We start from the raw sequence: 18,479 nt of genomic DNA, 5'->3' as shown, positions 1-18,479 counted from the left end.
AATATATACACACTACTATATATAAAACAAACAACAAGGACCTACTATATGGCCTTGTATATAATCTATATATTTGAATATATACTATATTCAATATGTTGTAATAACCTATAATGGAAAAGAATCTGAACGAGAATACGTATACATATGCATAACTGAATAACTTTTCTGTACACCTGAAACATTGTAAATCAACTATACTTAAAAAAAAATTGTTCCTCTGGATGTAGAGTTCTAGGCCAACGGTTATTTTCCCTCAAAATTAATAAAATTAGTTTTAAAAAGAGTTGTAAAATTATGGGGGTAACAGGGAAGGCCCAAGACCAGGCATTCAGAGAGCCATTAGACAACCCAGTGGTTACTATAAAAACCTGTCACACACTAAATCCTGCCACTTTACTACCTACAGAAACAGGGTCCTTGGAACGTGATTGTGTAGAAACAATAGATACAGTCTATGCCAGTTCCCCCAACCTAGGAAGCGAGCCTCCCCAAACCCTAAAGAGGAATGGTTCATGGACAGGAGTCGTTTCATGAGGGAGGGAAAAAGGCTGGCAGGATACACAGTAACCTCTCAGACTCCAGTAACAAAAAGGATTACAGAAGATGGACAAGCGTCCCTCAAAAATGAGGGGCAGGACAAAAGACAGAGGAGGGATTTGTCACTGCCAAAGCCCGTTAACAATTCCCAGGAAATAAAAACAGCATCTGGGTAATAAAATAAAGTCTCACCTTTTTCTTTTCCTTTGTGTTTAGTCTAGTTCCACTTGTTCATAGGGAGCCGCGAGCAGCGACCTCACACCCAGCACTTCAGCAGAGGTCCCATTGCAAAACGGCAGCACCCGACACCGCAGCTCCAGCCGTGTACAGAAACGCTGCGCACAACACCTTAATCCAAGATGGCGGTGGTGGGCTGTGCGCAGAGGGGCTGCACCTGGCACTGATACGAGTGAATGCCACGAGCAGCACATCTGCGCCTGCCCAGTGAGAACTCCACCCCCCCCCCCCGCCCCGCCCCCTCCACGAGATCCCTATAAAGCAGCCATGCCCAGAGTCTGTCGGCCTGTTGGGGGGAGTGAGTGCTGTAGAGCCGAGCTCACATCTCTCCATTCTCTAATCCAAGAATAAAGCTTCCCTTTGCTTCTAAACCGAACTCGGTCTCCTTCTACTGGCACTGGCGACACTGGGCAGGAGGGCCCTTGTTGGGGCTTGACTGGGGAGGGTTGGTAACACAAGGACTTGTACGCAAGTGGACATAGCAGCTTTGTTTTCAATTGCCAAAACCTGGAAACAACCCAGTGTCCATCAATGAGTGAGTAGAATAAACAGGTTTTGGTGAATCTATACAGTAGAATACTACTCAGCAATAAAAATGGACAAACTAATGATAAATGGAACGTGATTAAGTCTCAAAATAATGTTGCAAAAGAGTATATACTGCAATGAGTTCATTTATATAAAATGCTAGAAAATGCAAACTAATCTATACTAAACAGAAAACAGATTAGTGTTTGATGAGTGGAGGAGTGGGGGTGAATTATAAAAGGAGACTGGGGGGATGATGAATATGTTTATTAACTTGTGATGATAGTTTCACAGGTATGTACATGGGTCAGAACCCATCAAATTATGTGCTCTAAATATGTGCAGTTTATTGTGATAAAATATACCTCAGTAAAATTGGGGAAGGAAAAAGAAAAAATTGTATATATTCAAAACAAAAGGGTTAGAGCACCCATAATAAGCTAATAGAAAAACTAAAATTTTTTAAATATCCAAATACAGTTCATTTGAGTATGCATACAAAAATAGCATAATACCAAATAACCCCCAAATCACTTGCATTTAGTTCTGTTTCACGCTTTCCCTTCCTTGCTCCCATACTGAGTATGTTTGTAGGAGAGGAAAAATCTTTCCTTCTACCCTTCTATGGTCTCAGCTGGGTCTCTACAAAGACAGATTAATAGCAGAAAAACAAACAGAAGTTTGTTAACATCTCACACATACATGGGAAAAACTTGGGGAAAGAGAAGAGTAACTAGAAAAGGTGGCTTAGAACTCCTGCTTTTATAGCATTTTCAACAAAAAGCAATACATTTGTAGAGAAATGACAAGACAAAGGAAAGCAGTTTTAGGTTTCCAAGGGTGGCAAACGGTGGGAAGGTAAACATATAGGAGGAAAATAATGGAGTAAGGTTTGTTTGCAGATTCCTTGGGTTGTCTCTGGGCTCATAAGAGTCCAGGATCATCTCTAGTAAAGGAGAATTTATATCCTGCCTTTAGGCAGAAAAGGTGGAGAGTATGGACAGTTTTTCCTCTGTTTGCTTCTTCTTAATTGCCTTCAGCTCAAAATAAATTTATGTCAAAGAGTGGTATTTGGGGGTGACATATTCTGTTTTCCTCTACCTTCATTACTCAGTTGGGGAATTTTTTTCTTTTAATTGCTTTGTTGAGTCACTTAATATTTACTTATTGAATTAAACTGGTTTTTTTTTTCCTTCAGTAGGCGATGGGAAAGAGCTTGATTGGGATGTGTGTGTGTGTGTGTGTGTGTGTGTGTGTGTGCTCTTCGAGGTGGGATGTGTGGAGAGGTGGCTAGTAAGTGGCAGGGGTATCTCTAGTCAAAGCTGTTTCCCTTACACCAGTGATTCTCAAACTTTTTTGGCCTCAGGATCAATCTTGCCCTTAAAATGTATTGGGTGCCTTAAAAAACTTTTGTTCAAATGTAATGTATGTCAATATTTACTGTGTTAAAAATTAAAGCAGAATTTCAAAAACATTTATCAATTCATTTAAAAATAACAATGAACCCACTGCATGTTAATATAAGTAAAATATTTTTATAAAAAAGATATTTTCAAAAAAAGTTAGTGAGAAGAATGGCACTGTTTTGCATTTTTGCCAATCTCTAATGTCTGGCTTAGAAAAAGACAGCTGGATTCTCTTCCTTCTTCATTCAATCTATCGTGACATCACATATCATGTAGCCTCTGGAAAACTCCACATGTCATGTACAGTCATGAGAGCATAGGAGTGAACAAGGCAAATAACATCTTAGCATTGTTAAAGTGAGAATTGTTTTCACTCTAAGGACCTCAGTGAGAGGGTTCGGTTTTTTAAAATTTTATTTTATTTATTTATTTTTGGCTGTGTTGGGTCTTCGTTGCTGCGCGCTGTCTTTCTGTAGTTGCGGCAAGTGGGCTTCTTATTGCGGTGGCTTCTCTTGTTGCAGAGCATGTGCTCTAGGCGCGTGGGCTTCAGTAGTTGTGGCACGTGGGCTCAGTAGTCGTGGCACATGGGCTCTAGAGCACAGGCTCAGTAGTTGTGGCGCACAGGCTTAGTTGCTCCACTGCATGTGGGATCTTCCCAGACCAGGGCTCAAACCCATGTCCCCTGCACTGGCAGGTGGATTCTTAACTACTGTGCTACCAGGGAAGCCCAGTGAGAGGGTTTTTACCAGCCCCAAAGCTCTTCTCTGGGAGAGACCTTGAGCCCATCTCATTAGGACCACCCTTGTCACAGCATCCAGCTGACACTCTACCCTGTTTTACAAGAGTTACCACTGAAAGAGGGTCAACAACGTTCCCAGTTTTACAAAATATTTACCAGATAAAACAGCTGGAGCCTCAGTAATGTCGGGGAAAGTGGATATGAGGCCAAACATTACAAGGAATGTTTATGTATCTGATTAATATTTGTCCTCAAAGCCTTAAAGATGTATCTAAAACTGGATTTTAAAAAATCTTTGTTATGGCCAAATTACTCTGAAAACTGGCCCACTAAATGAAACACCTGGAGTTGCATAAGGCATCAAGGGAACAGTCCCCTGACCATATTTTTCTTGAATGGCACAGAGTTTCACTGTTTTCGTAGACAACAATAGTTAGTCATTAAGGGCTCTTTTAGGGCAGAACATGGTCTTCCAGTCAGTCATGCCTGAACCAGTGGGTTAATTTCATGTGATGTGCAGAAACCCGGTATTGTGTGTTAATGATACTGTTCCTTACCACAGAATTTGAGAACTAATGGTAATTGCGCCTCCAGGAAAGGTCTAACTTCATTTGATGTATAAATTACATAAAGCCTGTTTAAGGAACGAAAAAGTCAGTAGGTTTTTGTTGTGCAATGGTTCTTGAGGTTAATTGCTTACTTTCTCAGCGAGAAAAAAAAAAATTAAAAACCAGAGTAAAATTCCAATGGCAAAATCCCTCCTTTCCTGCAGTCAGATTGCTTCTTTTTGCATTTGATCATGTTTACTTTCATCTTTTCAGTGTAGTGCAGAAGATACGTGATAAATAGGTATAGAACACTACTCTTGAGGGCTTTACTGGAACTCATGGTACAGTACTTTGTAACTAAAGAATGAGGACGGGAGGGTAAAGGAGCTTGTTTTTTAAATTTAGAACAAATAAATATATGCAAAAGAACCTGCAAAAATATAAATTGTTTTATTGTCAACAAATGTTTATTGAACCCCACTACGTGCTCTGTCATCAGTATCATCAAAGGGTGCTGTGCTGGGCAATGTGCAGTGTATGCACAGGTATGAGGTGTCCTCCTACTCTGGAGTAGAGATAACACTTTGGTTGTAGAGATAAGCACTCAAGGTAATACTAGATCAGAACAGAGATGCAGCATTGTATTATTATTATAATATTGCATTATTATTATCATATTAGATCAGAGCAGAGGTGTGGCAAAACAGTCAAAAGGCTGAGAGATCCCTTCTGCTATAGATTGCATGTTTGTGTCCTCCCAGAATTCATGTGTTGAACCTAATCTCCAATGTCATGGTGTTTGTAGGTAGGAACTTTGGGAGGTGATTAGGTCGTGAGGGTGGAACTCTCGTGAATAAGATTCGTGCCCTAAGAGAGACCCCAGAGAGCTCCCTAGCCCCTTTTGCCATGTACCAACACAGATCAAGATGGCTGTCTATGAACCAGGAAGCAGGTCCTCACCAGGCACTGAATCTGCTGTTACCTTGATCTCGGACTTCCCAGCCCCTAGAACTGTGAGAAATAAATTTGTGTTTATAAGCCACACAGTCTGTTAAAGCAGCCCAAAGGGACTAAGAAAACTCCTGTCTGGGAGAAGGCTTTGTGGATCTGGTGTGATTTGAGCACTCAAGTTCTAGAAGAATAGAGTCATGTGGTATCACTAACACCAGCACTATTCTTCATGATTTCCTGGCCTGAAACTAAGTTTGCGGTATGTTGAATGTTTGAAATACCTGCTAGTATAAACCTCTTTGTTTCCCACAACCCCACTCCCCAAGATTTAAAGAAGGAGAGAACCAAAGAATTTCCATTGTGAAATTTTTTAATGAGTTTAGTGTAAATGATTCAGAAACATAAGGATTTTATTTCCCTTAAAATAAACAGAGATCCCAGCCCAAGGGGAAAATATGTGGCCAGTGCAGCTCGCTGTTTGCCATGTTCGGGCAGGGTGTGAGGTTGGGAGGACCATTTGACCAGGGCTTCTTTGCGACATGTTGAGCTGACTGCTGTCAAGGACACTTTTTGCTATTGAGCAAACTGATGGTCATTCCCATTTTGCTTGACTAAATAACTTTCTTGAGAAAAAAAAATTAGACATTGTTAATTAGATATTTCCCTAGAAAAATCTAATGGAGTCAATTCTGTTTTGGTGTTGTGTAGTAAAGAGTCTATCTTTTACTGCAAAAAGAGGTCTGGCCTTTGTCCTTTGTCCTCAGTTGCTGCTTTTTTTTTTTTTTTAATTTTTTATTTTATATTAGAGTATAGTTGATTAACAATGTTGTATTAATTTCAGGTGTACAGACAAGTGATTCAGTTATACATACATATGTAACTATTCTTTTTCAAATTCTTTTCTCATTTAGGTTGTTACATAATATTGAGCAGAGTTCCCTGTGCTATACAGTAGGTCTTTCCTGGTTATCCATTTTTTTTTTTTTTTTTTAAAGTTTTTTAAAATAAATTTATTTATTTATTTATTTATTTATTTTTGGCTGTGTTGGGTCTTCGTTTCTGCACGAGGGCTTTCTCTAGTTGCGGCAAGTGGGGGCCACTCTTCATCACGGTGCGCGGGCCTCTCACTGTCGCGGCCTCTCTTGTTGCAGAGCACAGGCTCCAGACGCGCAGGCTCAGCAGTTGTGGCTCACGGGCCTAGTTGCTTCGCGGCATGTGGGATCTTCCCAGACCAGGGCTCGAACCCGTGTCCCCTGCATTGGCAGGCGGATTCTCAACCACTGCGCCACCAGGGAAGCCCCCTGGTTATCCATTTTAAATATAGCAGCTTGTACATGTCAATCCCAAACTCCCTGACTAACCCCCCGTCCCCCCTGGTAACCGTAAGTTCATTCTCAAAGTCTCTGAGGCTGTTTCTGTTTTGTAAATAAGTTCATTTGTATCTTTTTTTTTTTTTTTTAGATTCCACATATAAGCGTTATCTACGATATTTCTCTGACTTATTCACTCAGTATGACAATCTCTAGGTCCATCCATGTTGCTGCAAATGGCGTTATTTTATTCTTTTGAATGGCTGAGTAATATTCCATTGTGTATATATATATATATACACCACATCTTCTTTATCCATTCCTCTGTAGATGGAAATTTAGGTTGCTTCCATTTCTTGGCTATAGTAAACAGTGCTCCAATGAATATTGGGGTGCATGTATCCTTTTAGACCATGTTTTTCTCCAGATACTTGCCCGGGAGTGGGATTGTAGGATCATGTGGTAGCTCTATTTTGAGTTTCTTAAGGAACCTCCATACTGTTTTCCATAGTGGTTGCACCAATTTACATTCCCACCAACACTGTAGGAGGGGTCGAAAGAAGGCATACAGATGGCCAAGAGGCACATGAAAAGATGTTCAACATCGCTATTAGAGAAATGCAAATCAAAACTATAATGAGATATCACCTCACACCAGTCAGAATGGCTGTCACAAAAAATCCACAAACAATAAATGCTGGAGAGGGTGTGGAGAGAAGGGAACCCACCTACACTGTCCTCAGCTTCTTGACAGGAGAGTCTTTGTTAGCCTGGGGGCCAGGCAATTAGTCACAAAGTGAGGTAGGGTGGGTGTTTTGAGGTGGTATCAGTAGACCTCTTGAGGGGCTGGAACTTGAGGTTACCCACTGGATAAAGACTGGACACCGAGGCTGGGGTAAACTTTCTTAGTTGATGGTATTCAATGCGTATTGTCACACATCAATGTCAAGAAAGTGACAGTATCGTGACTCCATGGGAAGAGAAAACAGAAACAGCATTTCGTACTCTCTTGGACTCTGTCCTGTGTACTTCTTCCCTTGCCTGATTCTAATCTGTAGTGTTTAGCTGTATTAAAGCATAACCATAACAGCTTTCAGTGAGTTCTGTGAATTCTTCCAGCAAATTATCAAACCTAAGAGTGGTCTTGGGAACCCCTGAACTTGCAACTTGTGTCAGAAGTGAGGTTGGTCTCTTCTGTGGACTGTTTTCTCACTTCTCAGTTGGCTAAACTCTCACAAGTTTAAAGGCACATCTGTATGGCCTGCAAAAATCCCTACCAGCTCGGCTTTGCTGCCTGAAACCCATCAATCCTGACCTATCCTAATAAAGCACAGGCCAGGATATTTCTCCCAATATTTTGGTCAGGAGAAATGATATTAAAATAAAGATAAAGGGCAGTTTGGGAAAAGAGGACATATATACAGATAAAGCTGTCCATCAAAGTACTTATCAGAAGAGTGAACTGATTATATAAATTATGATATTCCCTAGAGTGAATATTATTTTAAAAATCAGATAGATATTTTTGTCCTAATATGAAAAGATCTCCAAAATAGTTTATTAAAGTATAAGAGCAAGATGCAAAGAATTAGCCTTTTTTAATTTTAATTTTTTAATTAATAACTCTGAAGCAAAGGGGTAAATGCTTTACTGAAGAAGTAAAGAAGTTTAAACAGTTTCCTTTGGGGGGGTGTATCCTAACCTGGGCATAGGATTTGCTTATTGGGGGACCTGGAATTGTGAAACAGAAGGAAGAGAAGTCAGTACAGTGTGTGTTAAAGAGGAGGTTACTCTTAACAGTCTACTCCCCTCTGGGGAACCCCTGAGAAAATGTGTAAAACGCCTTCACAGTTGTCAGCTCAAGGGACAGAAGAGGGGAGCATGTACCTCCTGCATGGCCCCCAAGTTCCCCTTGGCCAAGGTTTGTCCAAGGGGGGGTGTGCACTTCCTGGCACTTCCAGGCTTGCACCTGCAGTAGAACTCTGGGCAGCTCCCCCCAGCCTCCCTCAAGGTGGCGGCAGAGGAGCTCCAGGGCCAAGAAGCAGAGCTCCTGGGTTCAGCCAAGGCAGTGCTGTCCTGTGAGGCCTGCACACACCCGGCTGTCCCAGCAACACCTGCAGCAAGCCGTGGGCTCGGAGGATGTCAGTCGGGACACAAAGATCTCTGACGTGGAGTAGGATTCTCATATTAATCCAGATGCTGGACTCCCAGAAGATGTAGAATTTCTGGAATCCCAGGTGCAGTCATGACCTGGGAAGACTCAAAGTCAGAACCGAGATGACTGGACCAAGGGGAGGCTACCGCTGGCCCTGCTTTCAGGATTTCTCCCCGCCGCTTCAGCAGTATCCCGTCCACACCCGTTGACGGCGGGGGCTCTCTCCTCCACAACTGTTGCTGATCTTCTTCCTCCCTTTCCCCCCTCTTTCTCCTGCCTCTGAAATTCTTTCATTGCCCGACAACCCATTCTGTATTTAAACATACATAGCCATGAACTTAGGTAGTATTGGGGGGATTTACATCTCGTTTCCTCAGTTGGAGGGTTAGCTCCTTGAGGTCCAGAGTCATGAACTGTGTTTCTCTGCACCTATCAACACCTGGTAAACGAACTATGGGTAACAGATGGTCAGTCCATACGTGGCTGATTGTGGATGCTGGCCCCATGCTGCCAAGCTCCGAGAGCAGCTAATTTCAAGGCAAATGAATGAGAACAGCAGCACAGCCAGGGGTCATGTGTAACAAAGGGACTAAATGTGCTTGTCCTCATCGAGGCAATGAATAGATGACGAGCCAGCTTGGGTAAGCACATTCTGCTATTGGCCTAAAGTTCATTTTCACAGGGACATTTCTGGTAAAGCCCTGAGCTTAGGACTGCCTAGATAAGAATGCACATTAGCCAGTAGAGAACATGACAATAAAAGTGAAATGGGGAAAATATGCCTCAGTACAAAGAATACGATGTGCTTGCTTTAGGAAGTAAGACTCAAGTCACGAGTTATAGAATAATCAATACTTTCCGCCTTCTAACCTTAACGTTTAGGTCAGCTTCTAGGGTAGGGGGCTACAGCAGACCAGTATTCATAGTTCTTCTCCCCTTCCTGGATTTGCTCTTTTGAAGCTAGGTGGCCTTGTGACTTGCTCTGGCCAACGAAGTATTCATGGAGGTGATGCATGTCATTCCCCCGCAGAAGAATTTAGGAACCAGTGGCCAAGTCTCCAAGCTATCTTCCTTTGCTGCAGCAATCATGGGAGCAGGTATTCAGATAGAGTTGCAACAAAACCGGGGCAGGAAGATGGAGTGCGTACACTTAACCTGTACTTACTGAGCCCCAGCTGCGTGCAAATCACTTTTAGATACCGAGGATATGGCAGCCTCTACTCTCATGGACTTTCCTGTCTGCAGGGCAGACATCTATTAATATTTTTGACTTATATAAATCAGCATTTAACTCTGGCTGTGACTCAGGAAGGGAGGTAGAACGTGTCAAGAGAGCACATCACATGGACATCCTGAGGTCTAATGAGAGAGTTCATTTAACAACAAGTAAGAGTTACCAGTTAAAGAATAGCCGCAGCTGGGGTTCTGAGGCAGAGAAGGGAGTAGTGAATCTGAAGAAGAAAAGGCCAGCATGGCTGGACAAGAGAAAGTGAGGGCACAGTCCACCAGGCTCATGAAACACGTAGCAATCACATTGTACGGCCTTGTGGGCTTTGTTAAAGATTTCAATCTCTTTTTCTAAAACTTATTTGGGTATTCTGAAACAATTAATGGTCATGTATCACCCTCCTATTATACTTTTCTCCACCCCGGAAGCCCTTGTGGAATGGCATGGAGTTCCTTCTTGCTGAGAGAGATTTAAGCATCTTGAGAGATGGCGCACGTACTCCTGTCCTATGAGGTTCCTGATTGGTGACTCCCACCCCTCTGTAGCTCTCACCATCACACCCACCCACCCAGTATCGGGCAGGGTTCTTCAGAAGAGACCAGGATCTGCTCTGGTTAGATTGGCAAAAAGGGATTTGTTACACGTACTATATCAGTTATGGAATCATGGGAAAATGGATTCTGAGTTGTGTTTCCAGGAAGACCCTAAAGCCACCCCATATTACTGGGTCACCAAGAAAACTGCTGCCCTGTCACAATGAGGCCACTGCCTGTTGAAACTGGAAGCCGCTGCTACAGCTGCTGACCCAAAACCACACACATCAGGAAATTGGACATCACGTAAACCGCCCCTCTCCCCATGTACCTCAGCTGCAAATTCAAGGCTTGCACAAATGCACCGGATCAGCAGAACCTAAATCACATCCAGAGCCTAGCTCTGGGGGAGGCTGGGAAAAGGCGTTTTAAGTCTGTAGTCTCTGCAGTAGGGAAAACCTGCTGGACGGGGTTGAAAGAGATTTTGAGCATGTAATTCATGGTGTTCATCACACCACATATCGAAAGAATCAAAGTGAGATCCCCGCTTTTGAAAATCTTCCAATTCTCACATTAGCTCTTTAAAATCCTATACTTATCTAGTGCCACTCTCCTTGTCTTTCTATTGCCTTTTCCCCTATCAAGAATAAAGCCACTGTAAAAGTGTGTATTACTCCACTTCTTTTGCATTTGGCTAAAGCATGTGCCTTTCTCTCCATCTGTTCCTTGCTTTAGGAACATTAGAAGATGTAAGAGGGCAAGTTCCTTATCACAGATGAGCTTTGTCAGAACCCAGCACTGCGTAATGTACATATACGTGCTTGTTATACAAATGTTATTTGTCTCATTAAGTTCCTCTGTAAGGAAGCTGCTCCTGTTTTGAGAACATTTAAAAGGGATCATAAGTAATGCAATTGGGATGAGCTGCATTGAGCCACCAGCTTATGGACCAGAGGAGGGTAGATACTTCAAACCTCTCCAAGCCTATATTATTTTCTGTGACTAATTGGACAGTGCTTTTACACCTCTCTCATTTTCTTTGCATTTCCTTTATCTTGGGCTGCTTTCATGATCAGGATATGTCTAGGTAGAACTTTGATTCTCAGAATTCTGTGAGTCTTGATGTTCTCCTGGTGCTGGGCACAGGGGAGGTGATATCTAGGTAAGGAGAATGTTGGGAGCATCTAAACCCATCTGGTGACTTTTTGAGCTCAAATGGATACGTTCCTTATGCTACAGCAGCAGTCCCCAACCTGTTTGGCACCAGGGACCGGTTTCCTGGAAGACAATTTTTCCACGGATGTTGGCGGGGGATGGGGGAGGAGATAGTTCAGGCAGTAATGAGAGGGCTGGGGAGCGGCACATGAAGCTTCACTCACTGGCACGCCGCTCACCTTCTGCCGTGCGGCCCGGTTCCTAACAGGCCGTGGACCGGTACTGTGGGTACCGGGGACTGGGGGTTGGGGGACCTCTGCGTCACAATTTGCCAATAAGGAGACGGGTTCACTGCAGGAAACAACTAATGACCAACAGCCCTAAAATGGGAGTGAAGATCCCACGGGCAGGCTTGTCACTACATCCTTCATGATAACTCACTGCATAATAAGGGATGCATGGGTAGCTGATGATATAAGGGACTAAGTATTAGGGGCTGTGGAGAGGCCAGGAAGGTATTGGCTGCACCTAAGATCCTACACTCAAGACTGGTCTCTGTCCTCTGTTACCTTGGGACCCAAGAGGGGCCTTGGGTACAAGTGGAGGGCCCACAGCAAAGAGAAACCATCATTCCTACTCCCTGGCGGTTATTTCTGGATCTTCCCATGAGCATCCGATTAGCCCTCATGGTTGGAATAAATGCCAGCTACCTCATAGTCCTGGTGGTGATAATGATTATGATCATGATGACATCAGAATCTAACATTTATTGAGTTCTTGCTATGTCACAGGCACTATAATAAGCATCTGACATGCATCATCTCATCTAATCATCCCAAAATACTCTGTATTATATGTTATTATTATAACTTCTATTTTACAGAAGACAGTATTGAGTCTTAGAGGTTACAGATGTCCGGGATCACACAAAAAAGAAGTAGTTGAGAAAAACCTAACTGTAATAAGATTTTATTCAGGCAACATATTCCAACTCTTTTATTCTTTTGTCTACTATTTACATCTGTATTTCTAAATAATACACTTATACTGTCATTTCAACTTAGGTACTATCTATTGTCTTCCTGGTAGGGCAGATGAGAATTTATTTCTGTAACCCTCTACAAATTTCCCCTTTCCACAGCCCTTCAATATGGTTATTCCAGAGTTTTGTAATATAACATTTACTGTTATATTATGACAGCTATGTAAAAACTGTTCACATCTTAACCATAAAGTATGTCAGAAATGTATGTACATTTTTTCCTGTAGTTAATAATAGCTTCATTTTTTAGTAACAGCTTTATTGAGATAAAATTCACAAAATATAATTCACTCATTTAATGTGTACAATTCATTGGTTTTTAGTAGATCCACAGAGTTGTGCAACCTTCACTACAAACAATTTTAGGACATTTTAATCTCATCGAAAAGAAACCACTTACCCTTTAACTATCACCTTCCCCTTCCCCCGCTTTCCCTTACACCTCTCAGCTTTAAGCAATCATTAGTCTACTTTCTGTCTCTATATATTTGCTTATTCTGGATATTTACTATAAATGGAATCTTATATGTGGTCTTTTGTGTCTGGCTTCTTTCACCTAACATAATGTTTTCAAGGTTCATCCATATTCTAGCATATATCAGTACTTCATTACTTTTTTTAGGACCAAATAATATTCCATTGTATGAAATCACATTTTATTTATCCATTCATCCGTTGATGGACACTTGGATTGTGTTTACCTTTTGGCAGTCTGGCAGTTCCTCAAAACTGTTGACAAACAAATGTTGGTTTGTCTTTGCCTATCTTCTATTCACAGCTCTCGCTTTCTCTTGAGTCCTTCTGTATCGTAGAGCAGTTTTAATTTTTTTTATTTTTATTTTTTTTGAGTTTATGAATTTATTTTATAACTTTACACGTTTAAATTTTAAAAAATTCTGATAGGGGAGAAGAGTTCATCACAAGCTTTATAATACATAAGCTCTGAAAGCACACTTTAATTATTTTTTAAAGTAACTGATAATTCTGAAGATTTTAACAAATACACAGTTGAATTTAAATTCCATGTGTTGTTGAAGATAGCCAAGTGTTCTATTCCAAGATACAGTCCCAAACCAACCAATGTTTGGAGGAGAATTTCTACAAATCAAAAAGACTTATTTTCTTTAACATGCACTAATACGTATAACAAACATTCATAACTGTTAGAGCAGTTTTTAAATGCCCATAATTCTTTGATACTCCTTCCTTCAAAGAGTGGGGCTCTTTCTTCACCTTGAGTATGGGCTGGACTTAGGGACTCACTTTTAACGAATGGAATACAGTGGGAGGGATGGTGTGTGACCAGCTCATCGCAGGCATAACTGCTTCCTCCTTGCTTTCACCCGCGAATCACCTGCTCTGGCATGTCAGCTGCCAGTTTGTGAGAATATATCAGGCAGCCCTATGAAGAGGCCCACATGGTGTACCTTAGGAGAGGAGGGTACACCAGGACTGCTTTCCTAGCTCGATGGCTTTGCTGTTGTTATGCTAAAGAGTCAAACAATATTGCCTTATGCTTTTTGAAACTACCTTTTCTGCCCCTTCTCCCACTTCATCTGGATCTTCTCTTGCCTTTGCTCATAGTATCTCTGTGCTGCTCAATTTAGATTCTACTGCCAGCAGATCCTTCTCCGTGAGGGATTTTGTCCTGGAAAGGAGAGTCAATTGGTTAGTTCTGAGATTTAGTAGGGCCCAGACTGTCCCACACCATCTAATCTTGCCTTTGCTTTCACCCTTAGAACCTAGCTCTGGCACTGTTCCCCAAAAACCCATGGGCTTCCCTGGTGGTGCAGTGGTTGAGAATCTGCCTGCCAATGCAGGGGACATGGGTTCGAGCCCTGGCCTGGGAGGATCCCACATGCCACGGAGCAGCTAGGCCCGTGAGCCACAATTGCTGAGCCTCCGCGTCTGGAGCCTGTGCTCCGCAACAAGAGAGGCCGCGATGGTGAGAGGCCCGCGTACCGCGATGAAGAGTGGCCCCCACTTGCCGCAACTAGAGAAAGCCCTCGCACAGAAACGAAGACTCAACACAGTCATAAATAAATAAATAAATAAATAAATAAATAAATAAAGGAACGTGAATTTCTTTAAAAAAAAAAAAAAAGCAAACTGGGCTATTCATTTCAGTAACAGTCAAGTGGTCTTAGTTTGCATTCAATTTCCAATCAGTTTCTCAATCTATTTCATCTGAAAAAAAAAAAAACCCAATTAGCTTTCTATGCTGAGTGGGCACATTTAGATTTTAGGGTAAGTACCTTTGGCAGTTTGATTACAAGTCGGATGCCGTTCAGTGCCACCAGAAGACCCTTTGCCTGCTTTCGACTTCCTCCTGCCCACTTGCTGATACCCTGTGGGTCTTTCTGCTGTCAGTTAATCCGCCCTTTCCTTGTATTCGAAGTTCACAGGATACCTTACTACTTTTATAGTAGATAATTGTTGTGCGTTTGTTGTGGTGGTGGTTACTGTTAGAGGAATAGGTAGATTCAAAACTACACGATTGCCATTTTAATCTTGCACAGAAATGATCACATTTTTAATTTCTAGAAGTTCCTTTATTCCCTAGATTTCCCCCTTTTTACATCTTCTGATTCTTGGTTTATGGGCCCAAGAACTCTCGAAGTATAATAGTGATTTAAAAACTTTTTTTCTTCTCCTTACTTTGTCCTTATTTTCTCCAAGTTCCCTTTTTCTTACGGTTTCTGCATCTCATTTTCATATCAGAGTCTTTCCTCAACTATCTTGAGGCCTTTGGCCCTCCAAGCACTTGTAGAATGAGGGGCTCTGTGTATATAGGTGGGACCTGTCAATCAGTGGGCTTCTCTGTAATTGCTTGGGCAGCAACAGATTCATTTAGTTGAGGGACTCTACACAGTCAATATCTGCAGGTTTTTTCTCTTGGGCTGGTCAGTTTCCCAGATAGGTATCCCCGCACCTACCTCTATTGGGTGCGGGAAGACGGTGATTAAGCTTGGTTGCCAGTGTGTTCTTAGAGGAACTAAAGGGGTCGTAGGGAGAGATCTTATGCTTCCGTACACAGACTTTACTTCACCCCCTATCCAATAAGGTACTCGAAACATGACCAGTGTCTCTGAATCCAGATCCTCTGTGTTTCAACAGTTTCTGAAAATAAACTTTCTATCTTTTCCAGGTGGGGGGACGAGGGCGGTCTCCTGTCTGCCCCGGGGTGAGAAATGGAATTTAATAGTTTAAATTCTTATACTTTTAAACTAATCATCCTGTTTTCAGCCCTACCCATTCCTACCTCTTCCTTCAGAGTTACCTGGTATAATGACTGGTTCACTTACTGAACCTTTGGGGATTCTGAAATTTGAAAAATCTGTTACCCCAAACTTTGCAGGGAATTAACTGTAAAGTCAGGTAAACGTACCCTCCTCATGCTCTCTAGATAACAAAATTCTGTTGGCATCTGTCCAGTTCTCTTTATCCTTACAGATTCATGAAGTGATTGTGTTTTTTTAATTCCTTAATTGTTTAAATGGGGTTCAAAAGGAGTGGAGGTAAACACATGTTTACCTTTCTCACCTTTTTAATAGAAGTTTTGTCATCCTTTTAATACATCCGTTTTCTGCTTAAATTAACTGAGAACAGTAATATTAACTAATGCTAGAAATATATCTACAATAATATGTTTTCAAGGCAAGAGGTCTGAACAGGGCTGAAGTAAGCCCATCAGACATGTAACTCAAGACACTGCATGCTGCCAGAATGCTTTAGAACCGAGTGACTGAAGTAAGTTTTTAAAGATTACATAGGATTTTGGGCTTCCCTGGTGGCACAGTGGTTGAGAATCTGCCTGTCAATGCAGGGGACACAGGTTCGAGCCTTGGTCTGGGAAGATCCCACATGCCACGGAGCAACTAGGCCCGTGAGCCACAATTACCGAGCCTGCGCGTCTGGAGCCTGTGCTCCGCAACAAGAGAGGCCGCGATAGTGAGAGGCCCGCGCACCGCGATGAAGAGTGGTCCCCACTTGCCGCGACTAGAGAAAGCCCTCGCACAGAAACGAAGACCCAACACAGCCATACATACATACATACCTAGGATTTTTACTTTATACTTATTAAAACTTACTTAGACATTTAGGTATGGATTTTTAAAAATCATGTTGTACTTGTACATACGTAAGAAGAAAAATAAAAGCAGAAATTGATTAAGGTACTCTTAAAACTTCTTTACATTTAGAGTCCTAGCCTTGTGAATCATGTTTTTTTAATATATTTAAAAAAAAATTTTAATTGTAGTAAAAAAACCCCACATAACATAAAAGTTACCATCTTAACCATTTTTAAGTGTGCAGTTCAGTAGTATTAAATATATTCATATTGCTGTGCAACAGATCGCCAGAACTTTTTCATCTTACAAAAGTGAAACTCTGTACAGATTAGACAACAACTCCCCATTTCCCCCTCCCCCAAGCCCCTGGCAACCACCATTCTACTATCTGTTTCTATGAATTTGACTGCTTTATGTACCTCATGTAAGTGGAATCATACAGTATTTGCCTTTTTTATGACTGGTTTTCTTCTCTTATGTCCTCAAGTGTCATTCATGTTGTAGCATGTGTTATGCTTTTTAATAAAGTAAGTTTTGTGGAGAAAGAAAATGCATTTCCCTTTAAGAAGCAACACTGAAAATATGATTCACTCTGAAAACACTGGATCAAAAATTTTAAGGCCTTTGAAAGCATTCCTCAAAAATGCTTTAAAATATACGTTAAGCCGAAACCTCAGGATGGAAAAGAAAAAAAAGTATGCCTCACTTTTACAAAAACAAAAATCGCTTCAGTGCAAGAGAAATTACATGCCAAATATGTATTATCCTTGGGGTTTCATGGCAAGTAACCTTACCTACTGATAATACAGTAAATATAATACAGTAACTACTCTATTAAATGCCAGCCATTAGTTTCCCCAGAGGGCTCTTAAATGAACGCCTCTGATCCTGGGAGGAGAGGCAAAACCCTGGTTTTTAGCTGCTGTAGTCTGGTTATGTTGTGATCTGAAAATTTCTCCAAATTCAGTTTCCAGGATTTACCTTCACAGAGTAAAACCCAGTGAAGAGACAAGGGGGAAGCCATTCTTAAAGCTCGAGTTGGTGTGGGAAGCCTGAGTACTTGCACAAGTTTGTATATAAAGAGAAATTTCCCAAATACATTTTGAAAAAATTTCTTTTCTAAGTGTGAGCATGGTAACCTACTGCTTAACCCACTGTATATTAAGAAATATGCAGGTGCTTTCCCTCTTGTTCTCACAAGTCTGCCTTTCTTGCACTTGTTCCTTTTCTGATTCCCTGTTAGCTCTCAGTTGCTTCCTTCTCTTGCCTTCCTCTCCTTTCTGCCTTCCTTGTTCCCTACGGTATTTTGTTTCCTCCTCTGATCACTCGAGTCCTGTGTACTTTCTGACCTTCCCTGGCTGCCTGGTCTTTCCCATCCTGCTCTGTGGTGTACTCATCTGCACATAGAACCCAGCGGGGCCTCACCAGCTGGGTGGGGTTTCACTTGGGGAAATTACCACATCCTGGAGCACCATCCAGCAGTGTTTTCTTAAGGCGTGGGAGTTGGAGTCACAGCAACTGGGGGGGGGGGGAAGTAAAAGCATTTACTGTGATGGCTCTCCAAAGAATGGCAGTGTACAAACCTCCCAAAGGTGAAATTGAGTGAAAATGACCATAGAGGTAAGTCTTGGGTGGGAGCCAGGGGATCAGTGAAAGGAAAAGCGCCCCCGGGGTGATGGTGGAATCAGGATGCGGCAGTCAGGGCAGCAGGTTGTGGCTGGATTCACAAGCTGAAGGTCTGTCTTTCCCACCCAACCTACTGAGGCTCGGTCAGCTATGGGGCTGTGGCTGGAACACTTGTCTGGTTTCCTTGCTGTCTGTTCCTGCATAAACCTGGTGGGCCGGATCCTGCTTCTAGTTTGGAGAAAAAAAAAGGATGCCCAGTTGTGACTTCTAAAATAGTACTCCGTGTGTATGGAACAGTCCATCCCCCAAGCATGGAGGTGGGCTCTACAAAATCATTTTGAGGATCCCCTGTGTGCAAAATGTTTCTTGAACCATTCTGGAACATTGTAAGACCTATTTTATAGGGAG

The sequence above is a fragment of the Balaenoptera musculus genome, chromosome 4 (assembly GCF_009873245.2).
Source record: "Balaenoptera musculus isolate JJ_BM4_2016_0621 chromosome 4, mBalMus1.pri.v3, whole genome shotgun sequence".
NCBI lineage: Eukaryota > Metazoa > Chordata > Mammalia > Artiodactyla > Balaenopteridae > Balaenoptera > Balaenoptera musculus.
The sequence above is the reverse complement of the archived record's forward strand: the minus strand, read 5'-3'. Positions refer to the sequence as shown.